This window comes from Astyanax mexicanus, chromosome 1 (genome assembly GCF_023375975.1).
Source record: "Astyanax mexicanus isolate ESR-SI-001 chromosome 1, AstMex3_surface, whole genome shotgun sequence".
Classification (NCBI taxonomy): Eukaryota; Metazoa; Chordata; class Actinopteri; order Characiformes; family Acestrorhamphidae; genus Astyanax; species Astyanax mexicanus.
This window is the reverse complement of record NC_064408.1, coordinates 107,560,705-107,575,875: the sequence shown is the minus strand read 5'-3', so window position 1 is coordinate 107,575,875 and position 15,171 is coordinate 107,560,705. Positions and strand designations below refer to the sequence as shown.

Here is a 15,171-nt window from a genome sequence, read left to right as displayed (position 1 = left end):
TTACTAATCACCCCCCCCTACCAAACAACCTCCCCCCCCCACACACACACACACACACTCGTGCATTCTGAAACCCATCCCTCTCTCCCTCCCACCCTCCTGTCTGACTGCGCCTCCACGACTTTGCCAACACAAAGAAGCAGCGGCGAACATCAAACACTCTCAATTGTCAATGTTTGGCATAGAGCCAAAAGGGCAGGGCTTATATGGCTTACTTCCTGCTTGCAAACATGCTTTTCTATATGCACGCTTGCCATTCCAGGGCTGCGGTTGGTTGATTGTAGAATGTGGGATGAGGAAGGGGTAAACCCGGAGAGAGGAGCATCCATCAAAGTACGACAGGTGTGAACTTCTTCAGAACAGTGAGAGACTAGTGGTGCTGGAAAGAGAAAGATACAGAGTGAGTACACGGTGAACTTATAACCTCAACGTGAAGCCACAAGTATGAATGTGAAGCAGGAAAAGCTGTTCAGGTTCGCTTCAAACATCAAAAGAATTTGAACGTACCCTTAGAAGCACTGTTAACAAACAAGTATGGTGGATGTAAACATGGCATCTAAAGCATTGGATGCATTTACGTTTATGATATGTGCTGTTTTGCTTAGGAATGTACAGTACAATGATGTACAAGTATGTAAACTGATCATGAAGTGTCAAATAAATAAGCTTGGGAACACCCACCTTTATTTAAGTAAGTTGTGAGGTGTTATCTTGGTGGCACGGCAGCTAAGTGGTTAGCACATTGACCTCCCAACACTGGGGGCCTGGGTTCAAGTCCCTATCTGGGTGCAGTTTCCATGTTCTCCCTGTGTCTGCGTGGGTTTTCTCCGGGGTTTCTCATGTGGGTTTCCACCTACATTCCAAAAACATGGAAATCAGGTAAATTGGGTCCTCCACATTGCCCAGAAAATTGGTATGTATATGTTTGTGTGACTGTATGTATGATTGCCACTCTTTACTGGGTCCACTCTCTGCTCCTCAGTGCCTGATGCAGTTCTCCAGGTGGACAGTCGTTTTCGGTTGAGAGTATGCTGTGTGTGATTGGCTGCCGCTTCTCACCACTGTGTATTAAGTGTGTGGAATGTAATTGTAAGCATCCTTGAGTGGCAGAAAGGCACTATATACTGTATGTGTAATTGTAAGTAAATCTGAGTGGGGTTGAACACTGTGGCAAGATGGAGTTATTAATTGAAGTTTTGAGCAAGTCCTGATAGTGGGTGCCAGATGGATGGAAATCTCTATTGTGTAGCTATTTAACATTCCTTGATCCCCAGTGTCACTTGTGTACCAGGATCTTATTGTACTATTATGGAACTTATTACCACCCACAGTGGACAGTGCTGTGGGTTTAAATGATTGTGACCGGTGGCATCTGGCTATAATTGCCCAACATGCATATCCCACAGGTCATTTCAGCATTATTAAGCTTCCATCAGACATGGCACAAGTAATGGCGATGAACATGTTATTAGTTCCTATTCTATTACATGTGACATGCCAGTGTGCACTCTGTCTTCTTTTGATATTCAAATAACTGAAAGAGATAATAAACAGATCAGGCCAATAAATACATAAAGAAAAATTGATTTAGCAAAAAAATAGAATCATTTATAATTGATTATCATATTTGTATTTTTCTAAATATGTGTAACAGTGTTTACCTCTTCATTGGAGCTAATGAGATGTGCGAGACAAGACAAGACAACCATATACACCATACTTGTGCTAGGCACAGATGGAATTTGGCCTCCGCCTTTAACCCACCCATGAAGTGATCACACACGTACACACTAGTGAGTACAGCTTTATGGTACTTTGTCTATGAGAAGTTTGATGTGGGCAAAAGTGTCTACATCCTTACATTACTTGTGTTTCCAACCTAAGCAGAAGTTAGGTAAATAGGTTATTCTAAATTGGGTTTGTGTGGTACTCTTTGACAGACCGTCACCTTGTCCATGGGGTATTTCTGCTTCCCAGTGATTCCAGGTAGGCTCCAGGCTACCCCACGCATGGCATTAGATATGGTACCAATAGGCTCAACTTTCTCTGCTCCAGAGAGTCTCATTCTATTGGAAATACGTTTGGACAAGATGTGTGTGTGCTTTTGCCTTTTTATGTCAGCAACTGGTGCAACTTAAAGTAGCTGTAAATGAATTGATTGCAGGTTAGCTAACCTATGCCTGATAATAGACATGATGACAATAGGTTTATGTTAATTAAGTCCTATTCTATTGGCATTTGCACATCTGTCAGAAACTTGCAGTACGTGTCCACTGGCACTTAAACCTCGACCTTTGGCGAAAAAGTTCAGCAGAGCTCAACTTTATTCAAATGAACCTGGTCGCTGCACTGTGTCCAGCCAATCAGGGAACAGCAGGATTTATGGCTTTACACACATACGAGCCTCACACACACACAGAACAGCTGCCTTTCAACCACGAAAGAGAAGCAGAAAACGGCAGAATATGGATTTATAGAACTATAGACTACAGTGAGGTTGATTAAAATTTTTAAATCATAAACTTATGATTGCCTACTTCTGTAGATTCATTCGAATTCAGACATGGCAAACCGAGAGATCTTACACGGCGGAATGCGTTGAAGAAAAGTGCTAGTGGACATATACTGTACAATAAGCTGAATACATTAATTAGAAGGGTGTTAACAAAAGTTTGGACATTTAATGTAAGTTTAAGTGGTTGTTCCAGACAGTCTAGGCCACAAATTCACACTGAATGAATCACAGTCGCACACCTGGTTATGAATAATCACCAGCACTTTAAACCACTATACACGCTATTTGATACACTGGAAAAGATGTAATTATTAACAAGATAATAAATGGATCTAGTCATCTTATGACTCACAGATTTTAGTGTATAAAACAGTTCAAGCTTGCTTACATTACGTAATATTAAGTTTCGAAGTTCTATGTTCTATGATGCTCGTAAATTACGATCGTTAAACCTTTTTTAGCTTCAGTGTTTCATATATGAATTCCAAACATTCATACAAACCTGCCCCTTCCTACTTGCTGCTGCTTCACACCTTCACATAAACAGAACCTATGTAGGTCAGGGCATGCTCATATTTTGGTATGTTCCTTTAACTCACTGAAGCCTGTACATATGTGCCCACACTTCAGTTCTTCGTACTCATAACTGCAGTTCTCTCTGAATTAACAATAATTTTATACACCCTGCATTAGAATTAATAACAGGACTATAAAGCTAGGGTTTAACAAACCTAGGGTCAGAGGTTAGAGCACTGGGCCATTAACAACAAGTATCAGAGTTTAATACCTGGGTTTGGGGTTGGGCAACTACTGCTGGCCCCTAAAGCAAGGGGCCTTTAACCTTCAGTGCTCCCCATATGCTGCTTACTGCTCTGGGCACATGTTCTAAGTGCACTCAGGCACAAGTATGGTATATGTGGTTTTCTTGTCTAAAAATGATGAAGGTTTGCACCCCACAATAGCCTGCGTGCTTTAAACCAATTCATGAGCTTGAATATTACAAAGAAGCTACTGTATTTCTGTGTGTGTGTGTGTGTAGGAAGCAGTTTGATATCTCTAAAATAAAATTAAAAGCATGTATACTGATTTAAAGATTTAATGAAGCAAAGCATGGAGGACAAAGTTATGCAAACCTAAGTGAATCTACTAAATTCAAAAGGTTAGTGGGAATGTAGTGGGAAGCAATCTGACTAATGGTTATAGATATAGATGCAGTTACATGTAGACAGATGGTGATGGTTAGAAGTTGGGGCTTAAACATACATGTTTAAAGCCATCACAATCTACACACTGAATGAGTGCTACTGTAGAAGCAAACACTAACTGAAAATCAATAGAAAATCATGGACCGTTCTTTTATTTATCTTATTTAGTTATTTCTCAAAATGTTGAGATCTTGACTCGATACCTTTATGACATCACAAAAAAGAGGATGTATAGTAGGGGTGGGCGATATGGCCCTAAAATATAAATATCACAATATTTCATGGTATTTTCGCAAAAATGATACTCTTGGCGATATGACAAAACACTTTTTAAATTCTTTTTTCAAAAATACACTATACACTGCAAGAAAAAAAAATATATATATATATTATTACATACAATAAAATATTGCACACACCTAAGTGAGATATTAAAAAATACAAGAATTTTATCAGATTTGTAACAGAAGTCAATGATCCAGAATGCCATGATACTAACAATGCATTCCAAATATCTCCATATATCAAGGATTAAAGTAAAATAAATGATACTGGACAGATTTAATCTGTCTCTAGTAGATATATAATAAGAAATGGGATGGGTGATACGGCACTATATTTTAGGGTATAATATTGTTCACGATATTAAAAAATGTTGACGATATTATCGTGTACGATACGATATGGCACACCCCTAATGTATAGTCACAAGTATTTTGCCAAGGATGTGTATAAGATGTGAGAGGGAGAATGGCTGATCTACCTGATGTTAGCTAGATGCACAAACAGTGAAGCCATAATTGTGTGGAAAACATAATCCACTATCTTATCATCCGAAGAGAAGTAATGACAATCATCAAAAAAGAAGTGAAAATCCACATGCAAAAACCTGTTCTTTATACCAAGGAATGCACATTGATAAACCTATTTATTAATACATGGTTGTTTTATATAAACAAATCCAAACAGTGAAATCAAATCCTTCAAAGGAAGCCAAGAGGTTCCCAAGTTTTGACAGGCAGCACAATGACACCTTATTGTCAAACTGATCTTACTGTCGTTTTTTGCTGATCTAAAGAAATGTGGAGCAAGTGCTGGAGAGCAAGTTCACTTTACTGCAGTCATCAGAGAGTCTGCAGCCTGCACACACCTCAAACCTGCTCATCCACTGAGCCCAGTGTTTACTTAGCCCTGCCACTGAAATAACATTCTCCAAAGATCAAACCAACACACACACACACACACACACACACACACGTCACTTCATTGTCAGTTATTAACAGGCAGTAAGTACTCTAACCCCAGTGGGTGGCTTGGTACCTGCTGTTACCTCACATCCCACTACCTAACACACAGACACACACCCACACAGTGCCACAGCTCTGCTCCGCTCAGTGCCCTCTAAAGGCTTGTGCAGTCTTAGGGGACGGCAAGGGAGTGTTTCCTCCTCAACTCCTGTCAGCAGCTCCACTTAGACTGTAAATAACATACATTTTGTTCACTTTCACAGATTTTACACACACCTACGCTCCAGCCCCCATTCCAGCCATACCTGCAGACACAGGCTGAGAGCCATCTGCTGAGATGCACAACTACGGAACCAACATTTAAAATATATTATACATTTAAAGCAACAATACCATATAAAAACATCTTTTTATTGATTTTACAATTAGAAATCTCTGCATTATAATAGAACATTGGAAATGGATGAGGGGTCAATCACATTAAAGTTTGAGAAATCATAGAGCTTACAAAAATATACATTTAATTTATGACATCAATCCAAAAATGAATCGTTGTCACCCTTGTGATGATTCATAACCAGAACATATGCATTTAATCTCCAGCTAAGCCCAATTGACATCTGCCAATATGCAGTGTTGGGCATGATACTTTGAAAAAGTAATTAGTTATAGTTACTAGTTACTTCTCCAAAAAAAGTAACAGAGTTAGTAACTGAGTTACTCCACTACAAAAGTAACTAGTTACCAGTAAAAGTAACTATTGCGTTACTTTTGCATACCTGTCAAGTTTTAAATTTAAAAATAAGGGAAATTTTCCGCCGCCCGCTTTGAGCCGTCCCACCAGCCCAACTGAGGTTCAGTATCCCTTACATTTTAAGACAGGTTGACAGGAAATTTAAAATATCCTTATTTGAAACACTTATTGATTAGGAGACGAGTCTTTTTAACCTGCAGAAACAGCTCCAGAAACAGTGTAATCACAGTTTACATGGTTAGCTCCGTTGCCTTTCTTTTAGAAAAATCGCCGTACATCTAGATCTGTTTTAACGTCAGCTGCTCCGAGGGGGGGTGGGGGGTGGGGATGGGGGGGCTTCCTCACACCGACCCTCCTCTGTGCTCCGCAAAACCGGCAAGCTGATTGGCTGTTTCTCTTGAAAGGCGGGACTTTCTCTTTGAACTGGCACCATGATTGGCGTTAAGAGATTTAATAATTTCTCATAAAAACATAAATACTAATACAGAAGGACGGCGAAAAAGAGGGGTAAAATACGGTAGTTTCTGGGCCAAAACGGGAGACTTGACATGTATGCGGCTAAAGTAATGTGCAGTAACAGGGTGTCGGAAACGGTAACGGCGTTATAGTTACAGCCAGAGTAATTAGTTAGATTACTCGTTACTGAAAAAGTCGTCGTCAATGCCGTTACTCCCATCACTGCTAATATGTAGCATTTTTGCCTTAAAACATCAAATTTAAAATCATTTTCAAGTCCACTGACTTGTAATAGAGAAAATACAGTCTCTATCCTTGCTACTTTGGGCTCAAAATGCTGCTGTCTGCACTATTTAACTTTGGTAAAGTGGGCACGACAGCACTCACATGAACATGTGGCACTGTGTAACCTGAGTAAAACTTGTGTAAAATCCTATAATGTTAACGTCTCAACTTCTTTTACTTTCAGTGACAGTTCAGTATCTCTCAGGTTGTCCAGAAAAGCATGTGGAAAGCATGCACATCAGTGGTGGCTCAAAGTACAAATTAAAGCATTTAAAGCACAGGAAGCTATTGATTTGAATAGCCCCCACTTGACTGCTAAACATGAGAGAGTGAGAAAGTGAGTAAGTCTATAATTTATTGCTCTGAATAAATATGTACTAGTTCAGAACAAAGGACCTTTTTCTGTAATTACTTTCTTGCTCCTGCCCAGAAATGTTCATCCAAGACAACATTCTTACATGGTTTGTTGCAACACATTTTGATGTGTGAAACCCTGTGTGAAACAAAATCAAAGAGAAAACTTGTTAACTGATTCAGAGCAGAGCAAATAAGGTAAAGTTATAAAAAAGGCCCAAGTTTACATCTAACCATTCTGTCTCTGTCACAACAGCAATCACACTGAGACATGATACTGAAGCATTGGTGACTGCATACTGTAGACTGCTAACCAATATCGAATCTTATTATATTTTAGATCATAGATTTAATAAAAAAACATATTGAAATACATCAAAACCTACAGTAGCTTATGAATGGATGGCAATACCATATAATATGTGAGTACCACTCATATTACGGCAAACACCTACACAAACACGGTGAACTTTATCCTGCATCTACTATAGATTAAACTCTCACACACATACACACACCCAACACACCCACACACACACGCACAAAGTGTAACCCAGAACACGGCTAAATCTAATAGTGCTGGATGATAGTATGATGAAAGATTGCGTGCTTTTCTCATCTCCCCTTTTGCAGTTACAGCGAGGCGGATTAAATAAAACCTTACCCAAGTTTCAATAAACGCATTACAACAATCACATTCCCCAGACAGAGATTTAGGGACTCGCCTCATAGGATTTGATTACTTCAGGACATTGAGCTTTTTCTAATGTTGTTTTTTAGGCTCGGAAACTTGAAGGGCCCGGCTTGGTGGGAGCGAGTTGAAAGGATTAGGTGGGTTGACATGTCCTTTATTGCGCCTTTATTTTGTCCAATTTTAAACGGGCTTTCAATCATTTTGCGGCAGACCGCGGCCGGTGGAGTTAAAGGCATGGTGTGCGAGACAGTGCTGGTGAGTTAGAGAGTTAGTGCCCAGGGAATGGTTCAAATACAAAGAGAGAAAACATGGTAGTAGGTTACTGCTTTAGTAACAGTTTATTCCCCTCAGCCACCAGAGAACTCAATTTCTAATGACGAATAACCGACTGCTGCATAACACTGTTCTGTCTTTGTGATTGCATTTTCATGATGCTCGTCATAACTGTCTTAAACTTAAATACAGCTCTGGAAAAAAATAAGAAACCACTTCAGTTTCTGAATCAGTTTCTCTGATTTTGCTATTAACAGGTAAATGTTTGAGTAAAATGAACATTGTTGTTTTATTCTATAAACTACAATCAACATTTCTCCCAAATTCCAAATAAAAATATTATAAATATAAAAGCATTTTTTTTGCAGAAAATAAGAAATGGCCAAAATAACAAAAAAGGTGCAGAGCTTTCAGACCTCAAATAATGCAAAGAAAACAAGTTAAAATTCAAATTCATGTTTTAAGAGTTCAGGAATCAATATTTGGTGTAATAACCCTAGTTTTTAATCCCATTTTTTTAATCCCGTTTTAATGCATCTTGGCATGTTCTCCTCCACCAGTCTTACACACTGCTTTTGGATAACTTTATGCCACTCCTGGTGCAAAAATTCAAGCAGTTCTTCTTGGTTTGATGGCTTGTGAACATCCATCTTCATCTTGATTATATTTCAGAGGCTTTCAATTTGGTTAAATCAAAGAAACCCCTCATTTTTAAGTGTTCAACGTACACACACCGACACTCCAGCCCTCATTGTATCCATACCTGCAGACAGAGGCTGAGAGCCATCTGCTGAGACTAAGACACAGAGGAGGTACAGTACTCAAGAACACAACTATGGAACCAAGGTTTAAATATATTCTACATTTAAAGCAACATTGTGTAGCATTTTTCCCTTAAAATTACAATTTTCTATTCAAATTTTATTACAGGTCCACTGACTTGTAATAGGGAGGACAGAGTCTCTGTTATTGCTCCTTTGGGCTCAAAGTGCTGCTATCTGCACTATTTAACTTTGGTGAAGTGGGCACGACATCACTCACATGAACTCACATGTGAGCACATTGGCCAGTGTTTAGCCTTACTCACAAGATAACACCCGACAACTGATACAGGTGTGGGTGTTCCCAAGCCATCCCTGAGCTACAATCAATTTACATACTCCAATCCCATGACCCTTTCCCATGAGTTTATCCAGTTTTTGTTGGAATAACAGTCTCTACTCGCCAGAAAAAGCTTAGATTTTAGAGCATTATTATCATTATTGTGAGGATTTGATTGCATTTAGGCACAAAAATATTAATTATCATAGTTAGTATTATTACTATTATCCACCATTCATCATTCCTAAGAACACAGTGCACCCACTCAATGCTGGGCCCCTGTGTTTTGCAATAACACAAGAACACAGCCGTACATGTGTGTATGTGCCTGCGTGGTCAATCAGGTGTGTCTGTGGGTGTTACACACACTGTGGGAAGATTCCTCGGATGCCCAGTTTGATTAAAACACTCTCTGATTGCAACACACACAGACACACAGACACACACAGACATAAACACACACAAACACACACATACACACACACAGGTAAAAGACTAAACCTCACCTGACAGGTGCTGACAGGCTGTAAAAGCTTCTCCACACCCTTCCCGGTTCTCCCGTGCACAGATCTACAGCAACACTGCAGATTAAATATCACTAAAGGGCTTCAGATACTACCTTTAAAACTCCAGCACATCCGCTCTCACACGGTTTAGCCTTACAGTCAACCTCCTGTCCTGTCACTGGCACGGCTATAAGATATCTCTTATCTCTGCATGTGTGAGAAGGTGAGATATGAAGCTCTTTGAAGGCATGATAGCACTACTCCACATGCAAAATTTCATCATTTCTGACACCAAACAAGATGCTAAACCAAAGATATATATATAAAAAAAATCTCTAAATGCTACTGTTTTTAGTTTTTTTTTCTGTATTTATTTCTGTATTACATTTATCTTCTGCAATGTTGTATTATATGTAGCCATGCAAGCAAGACTACAGATGTGGTCTAGAGATGTGGTTTTGCATTGTCTTGTTGAAAAATGCATAGACATCCTTGGAAAAGATATTTTTATAACTTCATTATAATTACTCATCACAAAAATGCACTGACACAACCCCATTCATTCACAGACCCTGATAACAGTCTGGATGGTCTTTTTCATCTTTGGTTTGGAAAAGATGTTATTCATTTCTTCCAAGAAAGGTCTGAAATACTGACTTGTCTGACCATAATACAGGTTTCCAATGAATAATGGTCTATCCCAGATGCCTCCAAGCCCAGATAAGTTGACACGAGGAAAAGCTATACATGAAATTAAGTTAATGAGACAAAACAATAAATAAATATTAATCAAACTAAATAATGTACCCACACATACACTATACCAGAAAGGTTTTAGATATCCCCTCTAATAAAAGCATTCAGACATTTCAGGTTGCACTCATTGCCTGTCTACATCCAGTGAATATGATGCCTAATGCCAGGTGGGGGGTAGAGGGGATATACACTGCTCAAAAAAAATAAAGGGAACACTCAAATAACACAATATAACTCCAAGTAAATCAAACTTCTGTGAAATTAAACTGTCCACTTAGGAAGCAACACTGATTGACAATCAATTTCACCTGCTGTTGTGCAAATGGAATAGACAACAGGTGGAAATTATTGGCAATTAGCAAGACACACTCAATAAAGGAGTGGTTCTGCAGGTGGGGACCACAGACCACTTCTCAGAACCTATGCTGTCTGGCTGATGTTTTGGTCAGTTTTGAATGTTGGTGGTGCTTTCACACTCGTGGTAGCATGAGACGGACTCTACAACCCACACAAGTGGCTCAGGTAGTGCAGCTCATCCAGGATGGCACATCAATGCGAGCTGTGGCAAGAAGGTTTGCTGTGTCTGTCAGCGTAGTGTCCAGAGGCTGGAGGCGCTACCAGGGGACAGGCCAGTACACCAGGAGACGTGGAGGAGGCCGTAGGAGGGCAACAACCCAGCAGCAGGACTGCTACCTCCGCCTTTGTGCAAGAAGGAACAGGAGGAGCACTGCCAGAGCCCTGCAAAATGACCTCCAGCAGGCCACAAATGTGCACGTGTCTTCGCCACTGGCGCCTTGTGCTCTTCACAGATGTAAGCAGGTTCACACTGAGCACATGACAGACGTGACAGAGTCTGGAGACGCCGTGGAGAGCGGTCTGCTGCCTGCAACATCCTTCAGCATGACCGGTTTGGCAGTGGGTCAGTAATGGTGTGGGGTGGCATTTCTTTGGAGGGCCGCACAGCCCTCCATGTGCTCACCAGAGGTAGCCTGACTGCCATTAGGTACCGAGATGAGATCCTCAGACCCCTTGTGAGACCATATGCTGGTGCGGTTGGCCCTGGGTTCCTCCTAATGCAGGACAATGCTAGACCTCATGTGGCTGGAGTGTGTCAGCAGTTCCTGCAAGATGAAGGCATTGAAGCTATGGACTGGCCCGCCCGTTCCCCAGACCTGAATCCGATTGAGCACATCTGGGACATCATGTCTCGCTCCATCCACCAACGTCACGTTGCACCACAGACTGTCCAGGAGTTGGCGGATGCTTTAGTCCAGGTCTGGGAGGAGATCCCTCAGGAGACCATCCGCCACCTCATCAGGAGCATGCCCAGGCGTTGTAGGGAGGTCATACAGGCACGTGTAGGCCACACACAATACTGAGCCTCATTTTGACTTGTTTTAAGGACATTACATTAAAGTTGGATCAGCCTGTAGTGTGTTTTTTCACTTTAATTTTGTGTGTGGCTCCAAATCCAGGCCTCCATTGGTTAATAAATTTGATTTCCATTGATGATTTTTGTGTGATTTTGTTGTCAGCACATTCAACTTTGTACAGAACAAAGTATTCAATGAGAATATTTCATTCATTCAGATCTAGGATGTGTTATTTGAGTGTTCCCTTTATTTTTTTGAGCAGTGTATAACCCCCAGTATTGAGCTGTGCAGCAGGTGAACTGTGTTCTCTGGAATTATAGCGCTCTAAAGATAAGTTTGGGAGTTGGGGATGACTGTCCTCTGTCCTAGGAAGAGGTGGTGAAACAAAGTTCCACTGGTTAGGAGAACAGCAGTCACTCACTGTCTTTAAACACCAACTGAAGACTTATCTTTTCAGAGTTTGATTATTAAAAAAAAAAAGATACAACTATCTAAATTTTATCGAAGGTTGACGTATCTCTTGTTCTTAGTTTCAACATGCTAGCTATTAATATTTTCAGTATTTAAGTAAACAACAAAGCTCTGGATAAGGGTGTCTGCTAAATACCCTAAATGTAAATGTAAATTAGGTTTATGTGTCTGTATGCAACCAGATCCTCATTACAATGATTTAAAATTAATAGAACAATAGGAAGATAATAGTTACTCCAACAAAAGCGGAAAAAACACTTTAAAATACCCATTTTATCCATATGGTGTTAACAAGAAGATTGGAGTGAGGGCAAGCTTTACCGTATCATAGTGTCTGGACTGGAGGCACATCTGCTCCTACATCTACTTTTCCCTCACCTTAATTCTCACTCTCTGTGACTCACAGCGCAGTAGTGCAGAACAGACAAGTGACACAACTTCCTGTGGGAGGAGCCATTAACAGCTGGTTACAGACAGGAAGCAACAAACAACAACAACAAAACGAGAGAGACGCACTAGACAGACTGGACTCTCTCTCTTTCTCTCTCTCTCATACACACAAACATACACACTGGCAAATCCTCCTCCTTTAGTTCAGGCCATATTCATCACTGAATGGGCAGCAGACTGGCAGTTCACTCCATCATGCGGCTCTGTCAGAATGACCAACCCTCATTCACACTTTAAACATTCAATCATCCTTCTCTTCCAACTAAAGCACAGCCTAAAGCTACAGGCCTGACACAGAGGCACATACCAACACACACACACACACACTCACACACTATTGAACTAATTGTAGGACGCAGTGGTCTATTAAAGGAGTGGGAAACATCCATACATAAAGAAAGTGCTGCCATATTTAGGGCAGTGGACCCAATTTCCAAACAGATCAGCCTGTGCATGTGAAAGAGAGAGAGAGAGTGTGAGAGAAAGAGAGAGAAGAGAGAGAGAGAGAGAGAGAGAGAGAGAGAGAGAGAGAGAGAGAGAGAGAGCACTACAATATATTTTCTAACAAAACACAAAAACAAGTCCTGCTAATAAAACCCATCTCAAGACCAGCTTGTTCTGGTAGCTACAACTTTCAGATTTACAGTTGGCTGTTTATTACTAATGTTATTTTCCTCAGCGAATAACCAATGGAAGCATCCTCGTTTTTGAGAAGGATAAAGAATACATCTTTTGGTAAACATGTTCTTGAATATTGGAAGAACATGAGGACACAAAAACAGACAGACTGATCAATGTTGTAACCAGCTAAACCATTAATCAACCATAACACCTGGCAGTCACAATTTAAGCTGGTCAACCAGCTTAAACAGCCTGACTAGGCCATGCTGTTTTTCCGTCCCCAGGGCTGATATTAGGGCTTTATATGTGGTCCACTATAGAGACATAAATCAAACAAATAAAAAAAAAAATAATAAGTTTCCTCTCTTGTCTATTTAGGGCAGTGGACTTAATTTGACTTTCATCTAAACAGACCTGGCCATGCATGTGAGAGCGTGAGGCACTGAGACAGTAAGAGAAACACAACACAGGAGAGAAAGAGAGAAAGTCAGAGAGAGAGAGATAGCTTCAATTTATCCATAACAAAACACAAAATAGGAGGGAAGCACTCCCCTGGGTGTTTCTTGAGAAAACGAGGAACACCTTGCCCCATATTCGTGCTCTTCTGCAGCAGAAATAGCCTCCTCAAATCTGTTTTCTCCCCTGACGCTCTGTTGTCATTGGACTGCAACTCCTATAAAAATACACTCCCTGCAATAGCGAATAGGAGTCTGAAGAACAGAAGGATAATTGTATTGATTTTCCCCAGTAAAGGTGCAACGCGAGGCAACTCCACAGTCACCTGCCGTGTTGTCAGATGAACGAAAATCACCTTGATATTTTTTTCTCTTCTGTTCTTTTCCCGAGATGTTGAGATACAGATCGATTCTCTTGATGGAGGCATAAAAAAGGCAACTCTATACACTGCACCAACAAATGGAGCAGGCCATGGTCAAACTGCCGTTCAAAAAGCAGAAGGATGTCAAAATAAGAAATTCTGAGAACCACTGAAGTGCTACTCACTTATTTTCTGTAAAAGACAAAAGACATTTTTCAGATACTGTAGAAACAATGTCCAGTCGTAAAACTCACCCAAAACTTGGACTGAAGTATCTTTGCTCAATGTATTTGTTCATGAACTGCTTTAAATGGGCTACATTTGCAAGGCCGATAAACTGGGCCAAATCTAATTTTCTCACCATATCTTGAGTTTTTTAGGCCAATTACTCTGTCTTTTCAATGTGACCTACAGTTCACACTCCTAAATTGATGCATATGCACAAACGAGCAACCCACATTAAGTTTTGGTTTCATATTTTCCAACATCACATGAACTACCAAGGAGTGGTTTGTTTGCAATTTGTTACCTTTTATAAACATTTCTATTGGATGCCCATGTAATTTGGAATATTTCAATGATACAGCAAGCCAGGTGATTGATTATCTTTCATCAGTGCAATGGCCACTAGGGTGTCAGGGAACAAACGCTACTAAACTGTCACAGGACAATGTAAAGTATTTTTACAATACTACGCCCACAGTCATCTCATATGATTACTGTGATTACTATAGGTGTACACTTGACACACTCAGTGCTTGACAACTGATATTCAAATGGATGAGGAAGTGAAATTAATATCTGGCATCTTTTTAGGTAACACTTTTTTTTTTTTTTTTTTCCCCTCGAGTCTGTTTTCGTTTCTGCACACTGGTTTTCTCCCACATTTTCTGCTGAAATAACTTAAAACCCTTATCATTTCATGTCTCAGTGAGGAAAGGCAAAAAAGAGAGAGAGAGAGAGAGAACTATGTGCCCTGAAGACAAAAGACCAACACAAGTGGTGTGCTGAAGTTGTGTGGAATAATTGTGCTTGTGTGTGTGTGTGTGTGTGTTGGAATAAATTACTGTTCTCCTGGGTGAGGGAGCTACAAATGGCAGTTGTTGGTGTGCTGAGTAGAAGCTGACAGGTGTTAGTTATATTTAATGGAGGGTGTTTTTAGAGGAGCTTTCACCTGTGTGTCATTTCCCAGAGTGTGTGTCGGTCACTGCAGTGCGCTGCTTAACTGACATGCTGGTGCAGCTTTTGGTTCAGCATTCTTATGTAGTGACAAGTATACAGAGAGAGAGACAT

At 40.3% G+C, this 15,171-nt stretch overlaps 1 long non-coding RNA gene across 1 annotated transcript in view; it reads right to left on the bottom strand.

Moving 5' to 3' along the window:
* Window positions 1–73: 73 nt before the first annotated feature.
* Window positions 74–15,171, bottom strand: part of LOC125781027 (uncharacterized) — a 46,455-nt gene continuing 31,357 nt past the window's right edge. Inside the window, exon 3 of the long non-coding RNA XR_007424069.1 lies at window positions 74–379. This is a non-coding gene — a long non-coding RNA (uncharacterized LOC125781027). The remainder of the gene's footprint in view (window positions 380–15,171) is intronic.